The 17,008-nt window shown below is 54.0% G+C and overlaps 1 long non-coding RNA gene across 9 annotated transcripts in view; it reads left to right on the forward strand.

Moving 5' to 3' along the window:
* LOC102161661 (uncharacterized) overlaps positions 1 to 17,008 on the forward strand; it is a 509,074-nt gene that overhangs the window by 344,721 nt on the left and 147,345 nt on the right. For 8 of the 9 annotated variants that reach the window (XR_014832667.1, XR_014832665.1, XR_014832663.1 and 5 more), the window contains one exon: positions 8,583 to 8,736. This is a non-coding gene — a long non-coding RNA (uncharacterized LOC102161661). Of the gene's footprint in view, positions 1 to 6,110; positions 6,285 to 8,582; positions 8,737 to 17,008 lie in introns of those variants that run through there. The other variant, XR_014832668.1, reaches the window with a different exon arrangement.

Raw genomic sequence — 17,008 nt, forward strand, 5'->3', positions numbered from 1 at the left:
GCTTGAACGCTGTCTGAACGACGTGGCTCTCATTAAACACCATCAGCTGAGAATCGCTTAGGTGATAAGGAAGGTGACGATGAAAATCCGCCAGAGGGAAGGTTCTCTTTGGTTCATAAATGTGTTTCCTCTTGGGAGACGCTCAGATTTCCCCAAACAGCGCTTTGCCAGACAAACTCTGACGGCGGGTGGGCCGGGTGCATCCTTCCACAGAGACGCCCAGGTCTCTGGCGGCCAGCCTGTTAGAGAGATTCAGACCGTCAGCTCCCTCTGTTCCGGAGCCTGAGTCCTGGCTGCGCGCTGGTATCGATTTTGGAAAGGAGCTCTGAAATCGATCAATATCTGTTGGCAGCCGAAACCTTCAGATATTCGTTAAAGAACCAGATCGTCATGTGTCTGTGGGCCGAGAGGGTGGCCGCAGTTCAGTTACATGATTAAATGACGCCTGGTGTCGTTGCTGTTGGTAAGCGACAGGTGCGTGCCGGAATGGGCATCTACTGTGATAATCCAAAGAGGAACACCCCGCACTGACCTGCTCCTTTGGCACCCTTATAAATGAAGAAAATTTGTCATTTGCCACTTGGGACGCAGTGTACCCCTTCTAACGAGCTCTGCAGACAGAGGAGGGGTTCCAAGGTTCCAACATAATCCTGCCACAGCAAAGCCAAAACTGTCAGGCAGCTGGAGGAGGTTCAAGACCCTCGGAGCAGAGCAGAGCTAGTCTCCCAAGGCTCTTTCTCCCACCCAGGAAGGACTGCAGGAAACAAAATGTCAAAGTCATTAGGCAGCCACCGGCTGCAGCCTTTCACAGTCTCCCCGGGAAATGCACGCACCATCCTTTCCCCTTCAGCCTGAGGTCTGGGGGTGCATTTGTCTCAGTTTTGCTTAACTAGCTTCATCACCTAGAGGCACAAGGGATGCTGAATTCAGAGTGGGCACTAATGTGTATTTCCCTAGCAAGGAAGAATCCCAAACAAGCCACTGTTTACCATTTCATCTCCTGTGGGACATTCTAGAACACACTGAAAAAACAGTCTGTACCTGGCCATTGTGCACCTGCTGGGATTGTCAGCCCCTTCTGGAGTGACTGGAGACTGGGGGTTATGCTGGTGCTCATGCAATCCCAGATGCAAGGGAGGTGATTTATGACCTAAATGCAACCAAGTCAGAATATATCCAAGTTCAAGCAAAATTGTTTTTAAGATTCAAGAGGATGGAGGTTGGATACCAAAATCCCGGCAGTGACCAGAACACTTAGCTTTTGCCTATGGCCCTTAGGTCGTTTGTCAAGACTTCTGGGTTCTCTGCAACCAGCCTAACGGAGAGGAGAGCGATTGAATCCTCTCCTGCGTTTGATTCTCTGCTCTGCAGTGTAACGGGCAATAGTGTGAGCCGAGCCGGGGCTCAGACTCCTTTTCTCAAGAGAGACACCGTGATCTCCAGCTGCAAGGATCTTGTGTGGAATGGATGAGAGATAAGATGTGGTGTGCAAGCAGCAGCTGCTTAATAAATAGTATCTGAAATGGTATATTCCCCTGACGGTATATCCACCACGTGGCTGTGTACACACACACAATGAATATACAGGTGCCTCCATCTCTGCGTGCGTGTGTGTGTGTGTGTGCGCTCACACACACATGCGTTTGTGTGTCTTTGTCCATTCTCAGAAACTCAGCATCAAACGAGGCATCCATTAGACCAGTGGAGAACTTATCTTTCTTCCTCATCTCCTGATCCAGTGCTGACTTCCTCACCCTGAGGTCCCACGTGGTCTTCTTATCTGATTCTTGGGGCCCGTTCATCCGGAGCCACCTCTAAATGATACACATACCAGGAGGCCCCCGAGCAGATGAAGGGGTGGTTGTTTTTCCTGTAGTTCAGCAAAAGCATCCAGCTCATCATTTTAGGTACAGACTCACCTTTGAAGGTGCACGTTCTCCCTGGCAATGACATTCTTTAGCAAGTTCAGAACAGACAACACAGTTCGAGCTGAACAGTTTACGAAGGGCTATCACACATGTGATTGCGAGCAATTGCTTTCTGCCTGGGGCCAGTGACCCACTGTGTCAAGCATTTCAAGGCTCACCTTCATGATCAGCGAAACGTCTTCCCTCTTATTTATGCCCAGGATCAAAAGTCACGTGGGTCAGATTTTAATTTGTTGCCAGGCCAGCATCGGGAGTTAGCCACTTCCTTTAAGGAGGGCAGGTACAAAGACACAGTATCGGCTGGTAAGAGATAGGCACACTCCCCAGTCATCAGTACACGGTGAGGCCCTGAGAAGGCGCCTTCTCACCAGATTGGCACAGTGCACCGGCCGCACCCCGGACACCCTGAAGGAGCTGCGAGGTGTCGGCTTTCCATGTGGGGAGACGAGGCCCATTGCCATCAGGCATCAGGACAAATTCTGACCTCAGCAGCAAAAAACAGTCTACTCACGGTGTATTCTGCTGGTGCCCTTAAGAAACCTTTTTGAAAATACGCCTTCTCGGCTGGGATAAAGATTTTGTTTTTCTATGCGAGGGTCTCAGGCTCAGCACAGGTGAGGTTTTGGGTCAGCTGGCTGCGTGGGGCGTCCTGCTGGGCAGGGCGGTGAGCAGCGTCCTTGGCCTCCACCTGCCAGAGGACCAGAGCCCCTGCCCAGTTCCGAGGACCCGAGATGTCCGCAGATGCCTCCACCTGTGCTGGGGGTCAGACTCACTCCTGCTGAGGGGTTAACACCTTCTCAGGGCAAGGTCATCGCGTGAACTGACCATTCCTAGGAGGCTGCACTGGTACCCTGTGGCCCCCGTGACAAATGACCGCAAACCTAGTGTCATCAACAGCACAGCATTGCTATCTCACAGGCCTGGAGGTCCGAGAACTAAAAGGGTCTCACTGGCAAAGATCCCGGGGTGGGAAAGGCCTCCGCCCTCCGGGGAGATGCTGTTTCCGGTCTTTTCTGGGTTCTAGAGGTGCCCCTGGTGCTTGGCTCCCGGCCCCTCCTCCATCTTCAAAGCCAGCAAGAGCGGAGGGAGTTCTCACCCTGACCCCTCCCATCCTGTCACCATGACCCCCTTACAACCCCTCACCCATGACCTCTCACACGCCATCACCCTGACCCCCTCTCATCCCAGCCCCCGACCCTCTGGGCCGCCTTGTCTCCTCCTTCCACTTTTAAGGCCCCATGATTGCAGAGGCCCTCTTGACAACCCAGGCTGGTCCAATTCGCAGCCCGATGCTCTGGGCAGTGTCACCCGCTGTGCTCCCAGGACCTGTGGGTCAGACCTGTGCTCAGCCTGGTCCCCTGGCCTCGCTGGACTTTCTGCTCCTCAAATATGCCATGTCTGACCCTTTTTCAAGCGATTTATCTTTGTTGCTTTGTATTATTTATTTATAAACCTTTAAAAAATAAAGAGGACAGAAAGGAAAGCTGTAACACATGCCCTTGTGTCTGCCCTCCAGAGTCAAGGACCTGTAGTCATGCCTTACTTGGCCTGGCTGTGTGTGTGGGTCTGTGTGTCTGCATTTGTATCTGTGTCTGTGTGTGTGTCTGTATCTGTGTGTGTCTGTGTCTCTCTATGTGTGTCTGTGTGTTGATGTGTCTGTCTGTGTGTCTCTCTGTGTGTCTCTGTGTATCTCTCTGTGTGTCTCCGTCTGTGTCTCGCTCTGTGTGTCTCCGTCTGTGTATCTCTCTGTGTGTCTCCGTCTGTGTCTCTCTCTGTGTGTCTCCGTCTATGTGTATCTCTCCGTGTGTCTCCGTCTGTGTGTATCTCTCTGTGTGTCTCTGTCTGTGTCTCTCTCTGTGTGTCTCCGTCTGTGTCTCTCTCTGTGTGTCTCTGTCTGTGTATCTCTCTGTGTGTCTCTGTCTGTGTATCTCTCTGTGTGTCTCCGTCTGTGTCTCTCTCTGTGTGTCTCTGTCTGTGTATCTCTCTGTGTGTCTCTGTCTGTGTATCTCTCTGTGTGTCTCCGTCTGTGTCTCTCTCTGTGCGTCTCCGTCTGTGTCTATCTCTGTGCGTCTCCGTCTGTGTCTCTCTCTGTGTGTCTCCGTCTGGGTCTCTCTCTGTGTGTCTCCGTCTGTGTCTCTCTCTGTGTGTCTCCGTCTGTGTCTCTCTCTGTGTGTCTCGGTCTGTGTCTCCGTCTGTGTCTCTCTCTGTGTGTCTCCGTCTGTGTGTATCTCTCCGTGTGTCTCCGTCTGTGTGTATCTCTCCGTGTGTCTCCGTCTGTGTCTCTCTCTGTGTGTCTCCGTCTGTGTCTCTCTCTGTGTGTCTCTGTCTGTGTATCTCTCTGTGCGTCTCCGTCTGTGTATCTCTCTGTGCGTCTCCGTCTATGTCTATCTCTGTGCGTCTCCGTCTGTGTCTCTCTCTGTGTGTCTCTGTCTGTGTCTCTCTCTGTGTGTCTCTGTCTGTGTCTCTCTCTGTGTGTCTCGGTCTGTGTCTCTCTCTCTCTGTGTGTCTCCGTGCTTCTCCCAGCCCTTCCTTGCCCTCATCTGTCGCATCTCAGCTGAAGTGTCCTCTGCTCAGATCTCCTCGTCCATTGTCTGCAGGACCCCTGTCCTGCACTATCCCCATCCTGGTTTTCCCGTTGCTTCCTCCATAGCACTTTCCTTAGTTGGATTCTTTTCTGAATCCCCTAAAGGAAGACATCCCGCTAAAGACGGGACTGGCAGGAATAATCTCATCGGTCAGTTCACCACCGGGGCCATGCCCTGAGCAGCACACCCAGCACCACGGACAGAGCCCAGTTACTGACAGGACAGGAGACCAGGGGACAGGGAGGACATAGCTTGTGTATTGCTTATGCTTTCCTTATGGCCCCGGGGAGCAGGGAAATCAGGAAAGAAGAGAAAATGGTGATGAAGCCGGAGTGAGGCAGTAGGTTCCAGACACACTGCTGATAATGCAGCAGCCGGAGAGGCAGGCGCCAGCCTCTGAAGTTCAGGGGAGAATCCCTCTCAAGGCTATTAAGGGGTCAAATCAGAATTCAGCCTCAGGGCTGTGCCCAAGCTGACTGCTCAGAGGGCCCCGAGCCCAGCCTGGAGGAGAGCTGGCCCACAGTGTGGACCGTGAGCATCTGGATCAAGCACGGGGGCTCCGGCTTCACCTTCCTCGCATCATGCACCTGGTGTCGCAGCATCTTGGAGCCTGAACACCATGCTCCCCAAAAGCAGCAGAGCGCGAGGACCAGACTTTCCAGGGCTCCTGACCCCCCTCCGCCCCATAGCACCCCTCATCCGTGCTGACGACTCAAGGGGCTCCGTGCGTGGAACCCCCCCCCCACACCCTCAGCCGGGAGCATGGAAGGGTCTTTGTCAGGACTTTGGTGACCAAAGAAGAGGCACTTTGCCCTCCTTCGACACAGCATTCCTGCCCGTGACTCTTCTGTGAAAAAGACTCCAATCTCTGCCCCTGCTCATTTCTTGTTACCATAATTATAAATGCTTCTGTGGCTTAGGGGAGCGTTTTTGGAAGCATAGAGTTAGATAGTCTATTTTCGTGAAAGCTCGTCCTTTTAAATGAGGCTGTTGTTTCTGTGGCCCTAATGCCTGCCTGAATGCCTTTTCCTGCATGGCTCTAATTGTGCCTCTGCAGAAGGCGCTTTCCCCGCTGCCCCCCGAGTGGCTGGTGTGGCATCCTAGGACTTGGCTGACTTTTAGTTCCATCAGAACCAGCACTGGCTGAGTGGGTACCAAGAGGCTTATAGAGGCCTCACCTCAAGAAGGTCTCACAGTGACCGTGAGATGCATACCACCATTGTTCCTATTGTACAGATGAGGAAATTAAGGCCAAACACTAACCCAAAGGCAGACAGCTCATAGGTGCAACCGGTACGGGCATGAGTGTGCGCAGTGAGCTGGTGAGCCAGCTCTCTGTGGAATACAGAAGGGAGAGGTGAGTTTTAGCACTGAGCCATTTCCGGAGTGTCAGTTACCCTATCACTGACAGCCGTTAAAGATGGTTTAACAACTGGTTTCCCGAATTCCTGAGTATCTAACAACCAGCTCTTGCCAGGCAAGGCCAGTGGGCTTCACTGGCCCTCATTTCTGGACCTCAGGCCCTGGGATCAGCTAAGGCTGGGAGCAGGTCTTCAGGGCAATGGGCCCAACACTCATTTCAGCATCCCCCACGCAGGGTCTAGGGCGAGAGCAGGGCGCACCTCTGGACGTCGCCGAAATACTGTGCCTTTGTGAAAGGTTCCAAAAGTCCTGAAAGGAAGCTAAGTCTAATTTTAAATCTAGAAGAAATCTGTGGGAAGGACTCTCTAGAATTAGGCTTCTCAGAAGAAAGCTCTGCACCTTTCCAAAGGTAGGAAATGCCTGACCCCAATCACCTTCTCGGCAGGGTCCGTCTATGTTGCTTCTCTTCCTGTCATCTCTGATTTGAACTGTGGCTACACTGCTGCGTCTGTCGGCTCAGTGAGGTCGGGCAGGCTCTGTTCTGGGGCGCCTGGCCCGTCTCCAGGCCCTTTCTCAGAGCGGGCCCTGGCCCAGGCCTGTTGAAGGAGCAGGCCTCACTCACCTCTGTGTCTGAGTGGCTCCCCCCGGGAGGAAGGACCGGCCCAGCCCTGCTGAGGGACCAGCCCCGGTCGCCACACCTGAGCTCAGCCCACATGGGGAACTGCCCGCTACTAACCAGTTCATGGCAGTAAAGAGCTCTCAACACAGCGATGGCCTTGCCTGTGGGGCCACCAAGCAGAGGTGTCCTAGCTGTGGCGGGGGGAGGTGGTCAGGGGAGCGGGGGGAGCCAGTCAAGGAGGAAGGAGGCAAGAAGTTGTAGTTACCGCAGCTGCTGAGAAGCAGAAAGTGGGGCTTTGACTTCTGGTCAGGATCCGGCTGCCCCGACACCCATCAGCCCACTATTGATCCTGTCCTCTGCCAGTGGTCACCCGTGCAAGGGCCTTTGCAAATGGAACACAAAATCTGCATTCACTTTCTGATCAACCAAGTGGACCCTAAGGCCATACTCTTTCCTGGTCCAAAATCCTACCACCAATGCAAAGTTCAGGTTATGTTTGGCCAGGCTCCCAAATATCGTTCACCAGAGCTTATTCCATGAGCCCAAATGATGCCACACAGAAGGGCCTCCAAGCCCCATGGTATAGTGTAACCCTAGGATCCAATTCCTATGGAGAGATTTTAGACCAAAAACGGAATTTCTTTTCCCTCTCAAGTAAAGATTCCAGTGTTTTAGTGTTCTTTCCAGATTGTTCTATAATAGGAATCTTTCGGATGACACGATCCCATCCAGAGGAGGGGTCTCATTGGCTCATTCTCCTCCAGACAAGGCAGGTCCAGCCCTGGCTCCAAGCCTTGGCTCCAGGAAAGGCAGCTCTTCCGGGAGAGGACAGAGTGGGACACGTGACAAAGGACTCAGGCATCTTCTGAGGGATGAGACAGGCCAGAAGTACTTTCCTAAATCGTTTCAGTGCGGGTTTGGTGAATTTACTGAACTGCATTTAAATGTAGGCTTTAAGAGCTGCACTTCATGTATGTAAATGATATCTCAAAAAACGGGCTTTGGAAAGATGCACTGCTGGGGAGCCCCTTCCTTCTTCTCTGATGGGTGTGTGCTGGTTAAACTCAGGTTGAATGTATCCAAAAATAAATAAATAAATAAAATAAAAGCAAAACATACTCTTGCAAGAAGGGATCACTTTAGCTTAGCGCTTGGAGCATAAGACTCAGGAGCCTCCAGGCCCAGGTAGATCCGGGGCTCAGTGATGTTATGAGGGTTCACGTCCTCTCCATTGCACCCCTCAGCTTCCATCCTCATCGGCCCCATCCTGGAGCCAAGGGCTGGGCAAGTGGACCTCTGTCCCCACAGTATTTCCCAGCCCGGCACCACCACAGAGCAGAGGTCAGTTCATCTGGCCCCATTCGTGTGCCCTCCTCTGAGCCCGTGCCCTCCTATGAGCCCACCACTGTGGCCAGGAGAAGTGTCCTCCAGGAGAAGTGTCCTCTGATTGCCTGCACGCAGTCAGCAACCTCCCCCGTGCCATGGCCAAGCCGGGACAGAGTGCCCCGGCCGAGGAAGCCCTCCAGGACGGGGTGGGATGGGCAGGGGACGTTTCCCCAAATGGAAAACAAGAAGGTGCAGTTGCCACAAGCCAGATGGACGGCAAAGCACCCTGAATGGTGAAGAAGCAGCGCTGTCCTGGGCCGTCTCCACCGTGACTCTGGCCCCATTGTCCAGCGGTCCCAGAAGAATGGCCCACACATGCTGGACTTGGGCTGGACTCACAGCCTGGACCTGGCCCCCCCATCTGGGTTGGCTCTGCTGAGGCTGACCCGCAGAAGCAGGAGTGAGAGATAAAAGCCATTTGCTCGAAGCCATTGGGTCCAGGGTGGCTTGTTACACAGCATCATCAGCCTCTTGGTGGCAACAGCTGACTGATACATTCCCTTTGCTGTAGGGCCTGGAGTCAGTGTTTTCTCCCAACTCGGGTGCATCCCCCCAGTGGAAAGTAGGGTGAAATCCTTCACACAGGGACCTCCTGGTCCATTCATGGAGCCCTGTCTCAGCTTTTAAACCTGGCCTCATAGAGGCTGTGACAAAGACAAGAGGTTAATGGCTCTAAGATCACCTTTTGTGTCTGTACAACAGGCCGCTGAGCTCACCTGAACAGAGCAGAACTGTCATCCTTGGAATGGCCAGGTCCGTCCTCACCTCTGTCTCCAGGGAGCACCCCAGGGACCGACGGGGACCTTCCATCTCCAGCTCCCTCGGCCTCAGATCTGCGCCTTCACCGAGGATGCAGGTCAGCACTTACAGTGGGGGGGTGCTGAGATCCCCGAGCCACAGTGAAGCCAAGCAGCCCTCCCCCACTCCTGTTTGGTAATTTATTTATGAGATTTCAGCTGTGCCCGGGGTCGTATGTCCTTGGGGCACAGATGACTTCATGGTGCATGATGAAAACATGACGAGGAATCACAGAGAAATCCCAGGAGTCTTTGTGGGTGTGAGTTCTGGCACCTTCTGTATCTCGTGTGAGGCAGGGGGCGCCCCTGGGCAGTGTTTCTTTTCCCTGCATTATTTTCTTTGAGAGGATTTTAGGCCTGCAAAGCAGTTCCAAAATGACTCCAAAGGGCACCCCCTCCACTCTTCCCTCCGCTTCCCCTGTGCTAATATCTTGGGTCACTTTTCTGAAAATGAAGAAATGATTCTCGCCACAGCCCTACCAACCAGAGCATCAGTATCCAACCTGTTGCCCTTCAGAGTTTGCATCAGCCCTTCTCTGTTCCGAGATCCAGTCCGGGATCCTGCGCTGTGTCTTGTGCCCAGGCCTCCTTTGTCTCTTCCAATGTGGCTGATTCCTCTGTCTTTCCTTATCTGAAGATACTAGTCAGCTCTTTTCTAGAAAGTACTGAGTTTGGGGTTTGTTGTTTGCTCTCGGTGAGAGGTGAGATGCGGTCACGTGTTGGGAGGGAGGCCCAGCAGCATGCCCCCACCCGCCCCAACCCCCAATGCATCGTGTCTGCCTGTGAGGTTTTGATGTCTCATCCTGGTGATGCTGTCTTTGACCTGAGCCTGATGTGCCTGTGCCAGATTCGACCTGAAAACTTGCCATGTTCCTCTTTGCAATCATTACATATATGGGAGGGCAGCCATGCAGACATCCTGCTTCTGCTTCATCTTTGAAGGGCACACACAGTATGTGAAAACAAGCTAATCCCTTTTGCTCCCACCCGGAAACCCAAGCGACTGTGTCTCAGCCGAAGGACGTGCAGGTCCGTCCCACGTCAGTCCATCTCTTTCCACCCCATCTCCAGTGCCCTGCCTTTCCTTTCAGTCCCTAGGGGCATCCTCGGGCGGTGCCTGCACGGTGGGGTGGGCAGTGGTGGCCATAGCCTGGCCAGGCAGGTGGCACACATCCTTCGGTACCGAAGCCCCAGTCCAGCTTCAGGGAACCACTCCCAGAATGGTCAGGGCAGACTTGGGACATTTCTGGTCTCTACGCCCATCTCTCGTCCCCACCGGCCGCACGAGGTCAATTCACACCAGCAAGGCAGGGCCGGCCGCCCTCGACCCCTTGATCTCTCAGGCGTCCTGCCCAAGGCATCCTGACTTCCCTTCAGGGGCTCGGCACGGGACAGAGGCGTGAGTTTGCAGCTGAGGCCACCAGAAGATAAAAAGAGAGCCACCAGGGTCCTTTCCAAAGCCCCATGGCAGGGCCCCAGGCACCCCTGCTTTTTCCTGGAAGATGTCACAAACCAGTGCCTGGGTTTCTTGGGCTAATCTGCCATGACAAGCACAGTTGGCTGGTTGGGTTTCTATCCTTTTTTTCCAACCGAACATAAGTTAAGGTCTCCAAACAGAGACATTGATCCAGGGTCTCATTTTCCTCCTCTGCTGGCTCGGCTTTACCGAGACCCCGGCGGTTACCGCGGAAAGTTTCGACGGACCCAGCAGTCTGGCAAATTAAATCTTCCCGGCCAGGCAAATCCTTCCCGGGAATCTCTGCACAATCCCCTGGCCTTTTCCGTGGGTTTGTCTGCTTCTTCCATGGGGAGGGGGGTATCGGTTTACCCCCCTGTGGGTGCAGGTTAAATAATAAAAAGGCTGAAAACAAAACAAGCTTATATCACAGGCGACCTACTGCTACTGTTGCTTTTTCATTACAGAGGAGAGACGAACCACGAAGAGAAAAATGTGTTCTGGAAATCGGGACAAAAATAAAAGATGGAGAGCGAGACGGGGCGGGGGGGCAGCGAGACGGGGGTGGGGGCGGCGGGGAGGGGGTAGCGCCCAGCGCCTTCCTGCCGGAGCACATGGCTCACCAACCCGCCGGAGACCCCTCAGGTTTCCTGGGGCGGGGGAACGTTGTGGAAGCTCTGCTATGGATGGGGGACCGGCCTGAGTGAGACACGGTAACCCCTGTGACCCGCCGCGGACTCTGACCTTGTGGCTGACGGGTCTCCTGCAGCAGAAACAGCAGAGCTCATTTAGTCAGGTCCCCGGCGGTAGAGAAACAGAGCGGCCACCTAAAAATAGGCTGCCCATGCTGGCCTTCGGGGCCTGGTCAAAGCCGGAGGCCTCTTTCTTGTGACACATCCCAGCCACCTTTGGCCCCGGGTGATGCAGGCCCGGCCTCTTGCTGGGCTTGGTATGAGGACGTGAGGCCAGGGGTCCTGCGGGAGCAGCTGGGCCGAAAAAGGCCCCCAGATCCGATTGTCCTGGCCTGCGTGGTGCCAGGCCAGTCGCGTTTGTCATTTATTTGTAGTATTTTTGAAGAAAATATTTCACATGAGAATCTGGGTTTGTAGCTTACCTAGAAAAACAGGAAGCCACAGCTTTCCTGGCCCCTGTCGCACAGGTAGCAAGGGACTAGGACGGGGGGTGGCTTTGCCCCACCGACCACCCTCCTCACGCCGCCCGTAGCACCCTCACCGTCAGTCGCTCCATGTCACCTTCGGGTGCGTCTGCTCTGCTCCCCGGTGGCACTGCTGGTCCCCATTGGGATTCACCTTGTGAGCCTCGAGGGGAGGGGGCGGGATGGGCCTGGCTCGGAGGACGGGGCAGAAGGCACGACTCAGCCAGGGAAGCGGGGGCTGGGGCGGGAGCCTCCCCGAGCCGGTCCCACCGGCTTTGCCAGGGAGGATCTTCTTACGGAGGAGGAATTAGCGCAGGTTCAAGGTTCGATGGTGCAAGGATACCCCTCAAGGTGAGAAGCAGTGCTGTGACGGCCGAGCCCGCGGGCTCAGAGCCGGGCTGCCTCGGCCCCCCCGCCCGGCACGCCACGCACGGACACCTCAGTCTCCCCTTCTGTGAAACGGGGGTGTGCCAGAACCGTGTGAAGCTGGTTCAGGGACAGGGTGAGAAAATGCAGGCGGAACAGGGAGGGAATAGGGTGCCGGCAGTCAGCATCCAGCGCTGTCATTTACCGTCTGGCAGCTCTGAGATGCGTGGATGCTCAGGAAAGAAAGGCTCTGGGAGGCAGTGTGCACGTGGGAGAGTCAGGGGCAGCCCTCCTTCCTGCACCAGTGTCTCCAAATGACAGGGCTGAGGAAGCTGGCGATGGCTCCCTGGTGGCGTCACCCTCAGGGTGGACAGGCCAGGCCCCCAGCCCAGTGGCTGCCCGTCGGGAGGACCCTACAGGTGGGTGCAGGGGGGGACCCAGGGGAGCCCCGTTTGTCCAGGACTAATGGCAGCGCCTTCCTTTGGTGCCTGCAGACCTCCACGTGGGTCCTGGCCACTGGCCGAGGGCGCCCTGCTCGTCCTCCACCTCCCTCGCAAGGCTCTCCGCGCACAGGCCTGTGTGACTGTAATTCCTGGATGGCCTGGCTTCCCCACTGGCCTCAGAGTCCCAGGAGACCAGGGCCCCTCTGTCTGTCGCCCTCCTCACGGGGTGGAGCCCAGGGCCTGGTCGGGTCAGCCTGCAGGAATGAGCGAATGAGCTGGAAACTCTTCAGAAACAGGCAGGCCCCTCCGTCAGCCCTCCTTGGACAGCAGCTCCTTTATAACATCTGAACAAAATTCAGTGGGCACCGAGGCGTCGCGGGACAGTCTGCGCTTCGTGACAGCTGCTCACGATGATGCCACTGTCGCGGGAAGAGTCGGGGCGCCTCCCGGCCCAGGGGCTGCTCTGGAGCCCGGATGGCCGTCTGCATCACGCCCAGTCCCGGGCTCCAAGGACACGGGCAGCCCCCGTTTTATCCAGTGTCTTCGCTCAACAGACCCGAGCCAAGCCGTCACGTTCATGCTCAGTCTCGCGAATAAGAGAAGCAGCACCATGTTCCCTTTCTTCAAAATTAAGACTTGGTCTGATTTAAGAAGTAGACCCTGATTGTGGAAAAAGCAGTCATCAATTTTAAAAGTTAGCCAAAGCAGTGACTGCTGGAGAAAGACTGATGGTCACCTCCACCCCACCAAGAGGAGGGCCGGAAGGCGACTTCCCTGCAATCACCTCTGCAAGGGGATCCAACTGTCTTTACTTAAAAGGAGGCAACAACGTCATATCTTTAGCTCAGGCCAGAAATACTTGGAAAATCCTGATGTTTTTGTTTGACTTAGTGCCAATGAGCTTATTGATGAGGCGAGGCCGGGCTGTCAGCTGCGAGTTGGATGATGCTACATCTGCAGAGAAAAGCAGGAATCTGTGAACTGAAGGGATTCCGCCATTGGATCCACCTGTCTTCACACTCTGAGGTCCCTACGGACGCCCTCGGCTGCAGCCTCTTAGTCATCCAGTTTGAAATGTCAAAAAGAGCATCTTGGAGTTCCCATTGTGGCTCGGCAGGTTAAGAACCTGACATAGTGTCCATGAGGATGCAGGTTTGGTCCCTGGCCTCGCTTAGTTGGTTAAGGATCCAGCATGGCTGCAAGATGCAGTGTAGGTTTCAGATGCGGCTTGGATCTTGTGTTGCTGTGGCTGTGGTGTAGGCCAGCAGCTGCAGCTCTGGTTCAGCTGCCAGCCCGGGAACTTCCATGTGCCATAGGTGCAGCCATAAAAAAGTAAAAAATAAAAATGAACCAACATCTTGCCAAGTCTCATGGGCTGTTCTGTGAAAGAACTGTTCTGTCATTAAAGCAGACACCTGGGTGCCCCTCCCTTCTCAAAGGTTCAGGTGCCTGGTGACCTATAAAGGCCCTGACAAGTCCTGAAGGAGAGACACTGGTTTTGCTTCATTTAACCCGCTTTTCCTGGACTTTTTAGAGCAAGGCACCTCTTTGGTAATGAACCCTCGAAACACCCCCTGTCGTACCAGCAAACACAGCCGGCAGCAGCCTCATCCTGCAGAAAAGAGACGCTCCACTGTGTGCAGGAGCCATACGTGAGGAAGTCAGGACAAGTGAGAACTTTATCCAAGTTTCAAACAATTGAGAAGAAAGGGCGCATTCAAGCTGAATTTCTGAGATGGAAGAACAACGTCTAGGACATTGAAGGCCAGACGGCACCATCCGGTCCTTCCTCTCCATCCCTCCCTGGGGCGTGCAGGGCCTGGAATATTCCATCAGCCTCGGAGCCGTCTCTGCCTCCAGAGTCTCCCTGGCCTTGCCTGCTCCCTGCTGCCTCTACAAGCCCCTCCGTGTCCCCCAGATTGGGAGCCGTGACCCTGAGGGTGTGCGTCGAAAATGCAAGCCGTCAACTTGTTTATTCTAAGGGGCTGTCAGCCTTTGGGTGTTTTAATAGTCGGGCCTCGACTGGCCTTCCGCATTTGGCAGGGGGCCCAGCCCATCCGGTGCTCACGCCTTGTGTCAGGAGTGGAGAGCACTCACCCCTCTGACTCTCATTTTTTCCCCAAGAAGCATCCTCCCACCCTGGTTTATAAAAGGCACACCTGCCAGCCACTACCCCACCTCCACCGCCCTGCTGCCTCTGAGCTCGCATCCACCGCCAAGCCCTGCCCCGTGTTGAGCTCTGACTGTGGCATCGTTAGGAAGGAGAGCCGCCCCCAGGACACAGGCCAGGCCTCGCCTGCCGCAGCCGGGGTCGTGGCAGTGGTGACATTTCCTCCCCGTTTACCTGAAGGCTCAGGAGGGGATGCCCAGGCCAGCTGCCCGCCCTCTGCCGCGTTCTCCGAGTTTTCCCGTTGGCTGGAAAGAGGAGATGCCGCAGGCTGTAGGGGTGGCATCGTTGATCCCACACAGAAAGGCCGAATCCTGCATTTCCCGGCCGGCACGCGGCTCTCCGAGGCTGCAGTGAGAGGCGTGGTTCTGCATCCGCACGTGTCCCCAGAAAGTTGTCCCCGAGGAACACAAGTTCTGGAATCCCTGACACCTCTCTCCATACCGCGCGTCTCTAACGGGAGGCACACAACCAAACCCCAGCTACGTATCATCAGGGTTTCCTGACAGGCAGAGAAAGAAGCAGCCTTGTTAGCAATGCCAGGGCGAAACTGGAAAATCGTAGAAACGTGTCTCGGGCACCTGCTTTGTGCCAGGGCTCCATGTTGGGCAGAGTGGGGGCGTAAAGTACCGACAGGCACTCACAGAGCCCAGAGTGTGACCGAGGGCCAGCCGTGTGTGCACACAGCCCCGTGGAGTCTCAGAGGTCATGAGTATTAGGCGCTCCTGGGTTTGGGGGTTTGTTTACCTGCCCAGCTGGCATCTTCAGGTGCTGCTCCTCCCCGGTTCCATTTGATCCTTGAGGGACTGTGAATCAGTCTCTGGCGCCCCAGGCCCTGGGGTCCACTCTGGTCAGTGGTCCTCCATCCTCAGAACAGCAAGGAATGGTCCAGAAAGGAGCACATGGCCAAGCTGGGCCGATGAAGCTTGTTTCTGGAACTGGTTTACAGTCTCTGAAAACTGTGAGAAGGAAGAGCTCTTTCTGCCAGGACTGCTGAGCTGGTGGGCCGTGCGCAGGGGTCTGGGGTCTGGGGTGAGGGAAGGGGGCAGCTGGGGCACAAAGTGTGGGGTGGTTAGTCTTGCAGAACCCTGAGAGTGGGCCCTTCCTTAAATTTGAGCCTGAGACACCTCACCTGTCTCGCCCTAGCCTTGGCCTTTATCCAGTGTCTCACAGCCATTTTCCCTTGCCATGTGGAGAAAACCTATTTGGAAGAGGGAAAAGGATTATGTACAGAGGAAAACAGCAGAGACAGAGAGAGAAATAGAGCCTCAGGGACAACATGGGAACACCTAGATCTAGCCATGCCTGAAGCATGTATTTCTAGTCACGGCACTAATACATCTAATTGGTTTTCTGTCTGTAAAAATGCTGAGATATAAGTTGGTACCTTGAAATGGAGTGTTGCAAGTGACAGAGTATAAAATACCAACTTGGCTGAGGTGAGGTGGTGAGGGGGCCAGCAAGAATCACGTGTTCCCTGCTGGGCAGTTGGTGAGTTTTGTCCTCTGGTCATGAAACCGTGGGTGAGCATGTTACCATTTCTGTTTTGGAAGTCAGGCTGTTGAAAAGTATTACAGACTTTGTGTGGTGTTCACGAAGGTCCTAGGACAGAGGAGACTCAGCCTTAGAGTAGAACAGGAACTGAGAAGGGCTTGTTTACTGATTATTTTTTAAGACAGAAAGTGCTGGATCCAGCTGTGCCTGATGACAGTTCATCCTCAATTTCTGAGTAATGAGAACAAATATCTTGCTTTTCCATGAGCCAGTCCAAGTTGGGAAACTCCCACTGAAACTTAAGGACTTCTGCTGCAGGCAGGATTGGGACTCCCTCCCCAAACTCAACCATGAGCCACCTGGGGGCCAGTGCCTTGATCCCTCCACCTTTGCGTCCTACGCCAGTGTAGACTGACACCTTATGGGCACATGGTCACCTGTGGAAAATGAAGGAGTAAATGAGTGTGTGGTGGAGAGGCACCCGGGGCTCGCTGTCATAGGAGGAGTCACCTGGCCTGGGACGCCGTCCTTGCAGTGTCGCAGTGAGCCAGATCAGAAGGACCATCTGGGGCCCAGGGCCTGGCAGACACACCCACTGCCTCGTGCCTGGTACAGTCCTCTTCCTTTCTTCTGACTGTGTGTTTATGTGTGTCATTTATTTACTTTTCAGTTTAATTTCATTTTCTAGTATATCAGAGTATAGTTGGTTTACAATGTTGTGTTAGTTTCAGGTGTACAGCAGAATGACTCGGTTATGCATATGCACATATCCATTTTTTTCAGGATTTTTTTCCCATATGGGTTACTACAGAATATTGAGGAGAGTTCCCTGTGCCATATAGTAGGTCCTTGTTGGTTATCTGTTTTGTATGTAGTAGCGGGTAGATGTTAATCCAAATTTTCAATTTCTCTCTCCCCTTCTTTCCCCTTTGGTAACTGTAAGTTTGTTTTCAAAGTCTGTGAGTCTGTTTGTTTCATAAATAAGTTCATTGGTACTATTTTTTAAATTCCACATGTAAGTAATATCATATAATATTTGTCTTTCTCTGACTTCACTTAGTATGAAAATCTTTAGGTCCATCCATGTTGCTGCAAATGGCATTATTTCATTCTCTTTTATGGTTGAGTAATAGTCTATTGTATATATGTACCACATCTTCTATATCCATTCCTCTGTCAATAAACATTTAGGTTGCTTCCAGAACCCATGACTTGCTGCTGGCCAGTGGGATGTGGCAAAGGGGATGGG

This window comes from Sus scrofa, chromosome 17 (genome assembly GCF_054392235.1).
Source record: "Sus scrofa isolate SSC_HxYL_T2T_F1_AM1 chromosome 17, Sscrofa_HxYL_maternal_Yorkshire_Landrace_v2.0, whole genome shotgun sequence".
NCBI classification, from domain to species: domain Eukaryota; kingdom Metazoa; phylum Chordata; class Mammalia; order Artiodactyla; family Suidae; genus Sus; species Sus scrofa.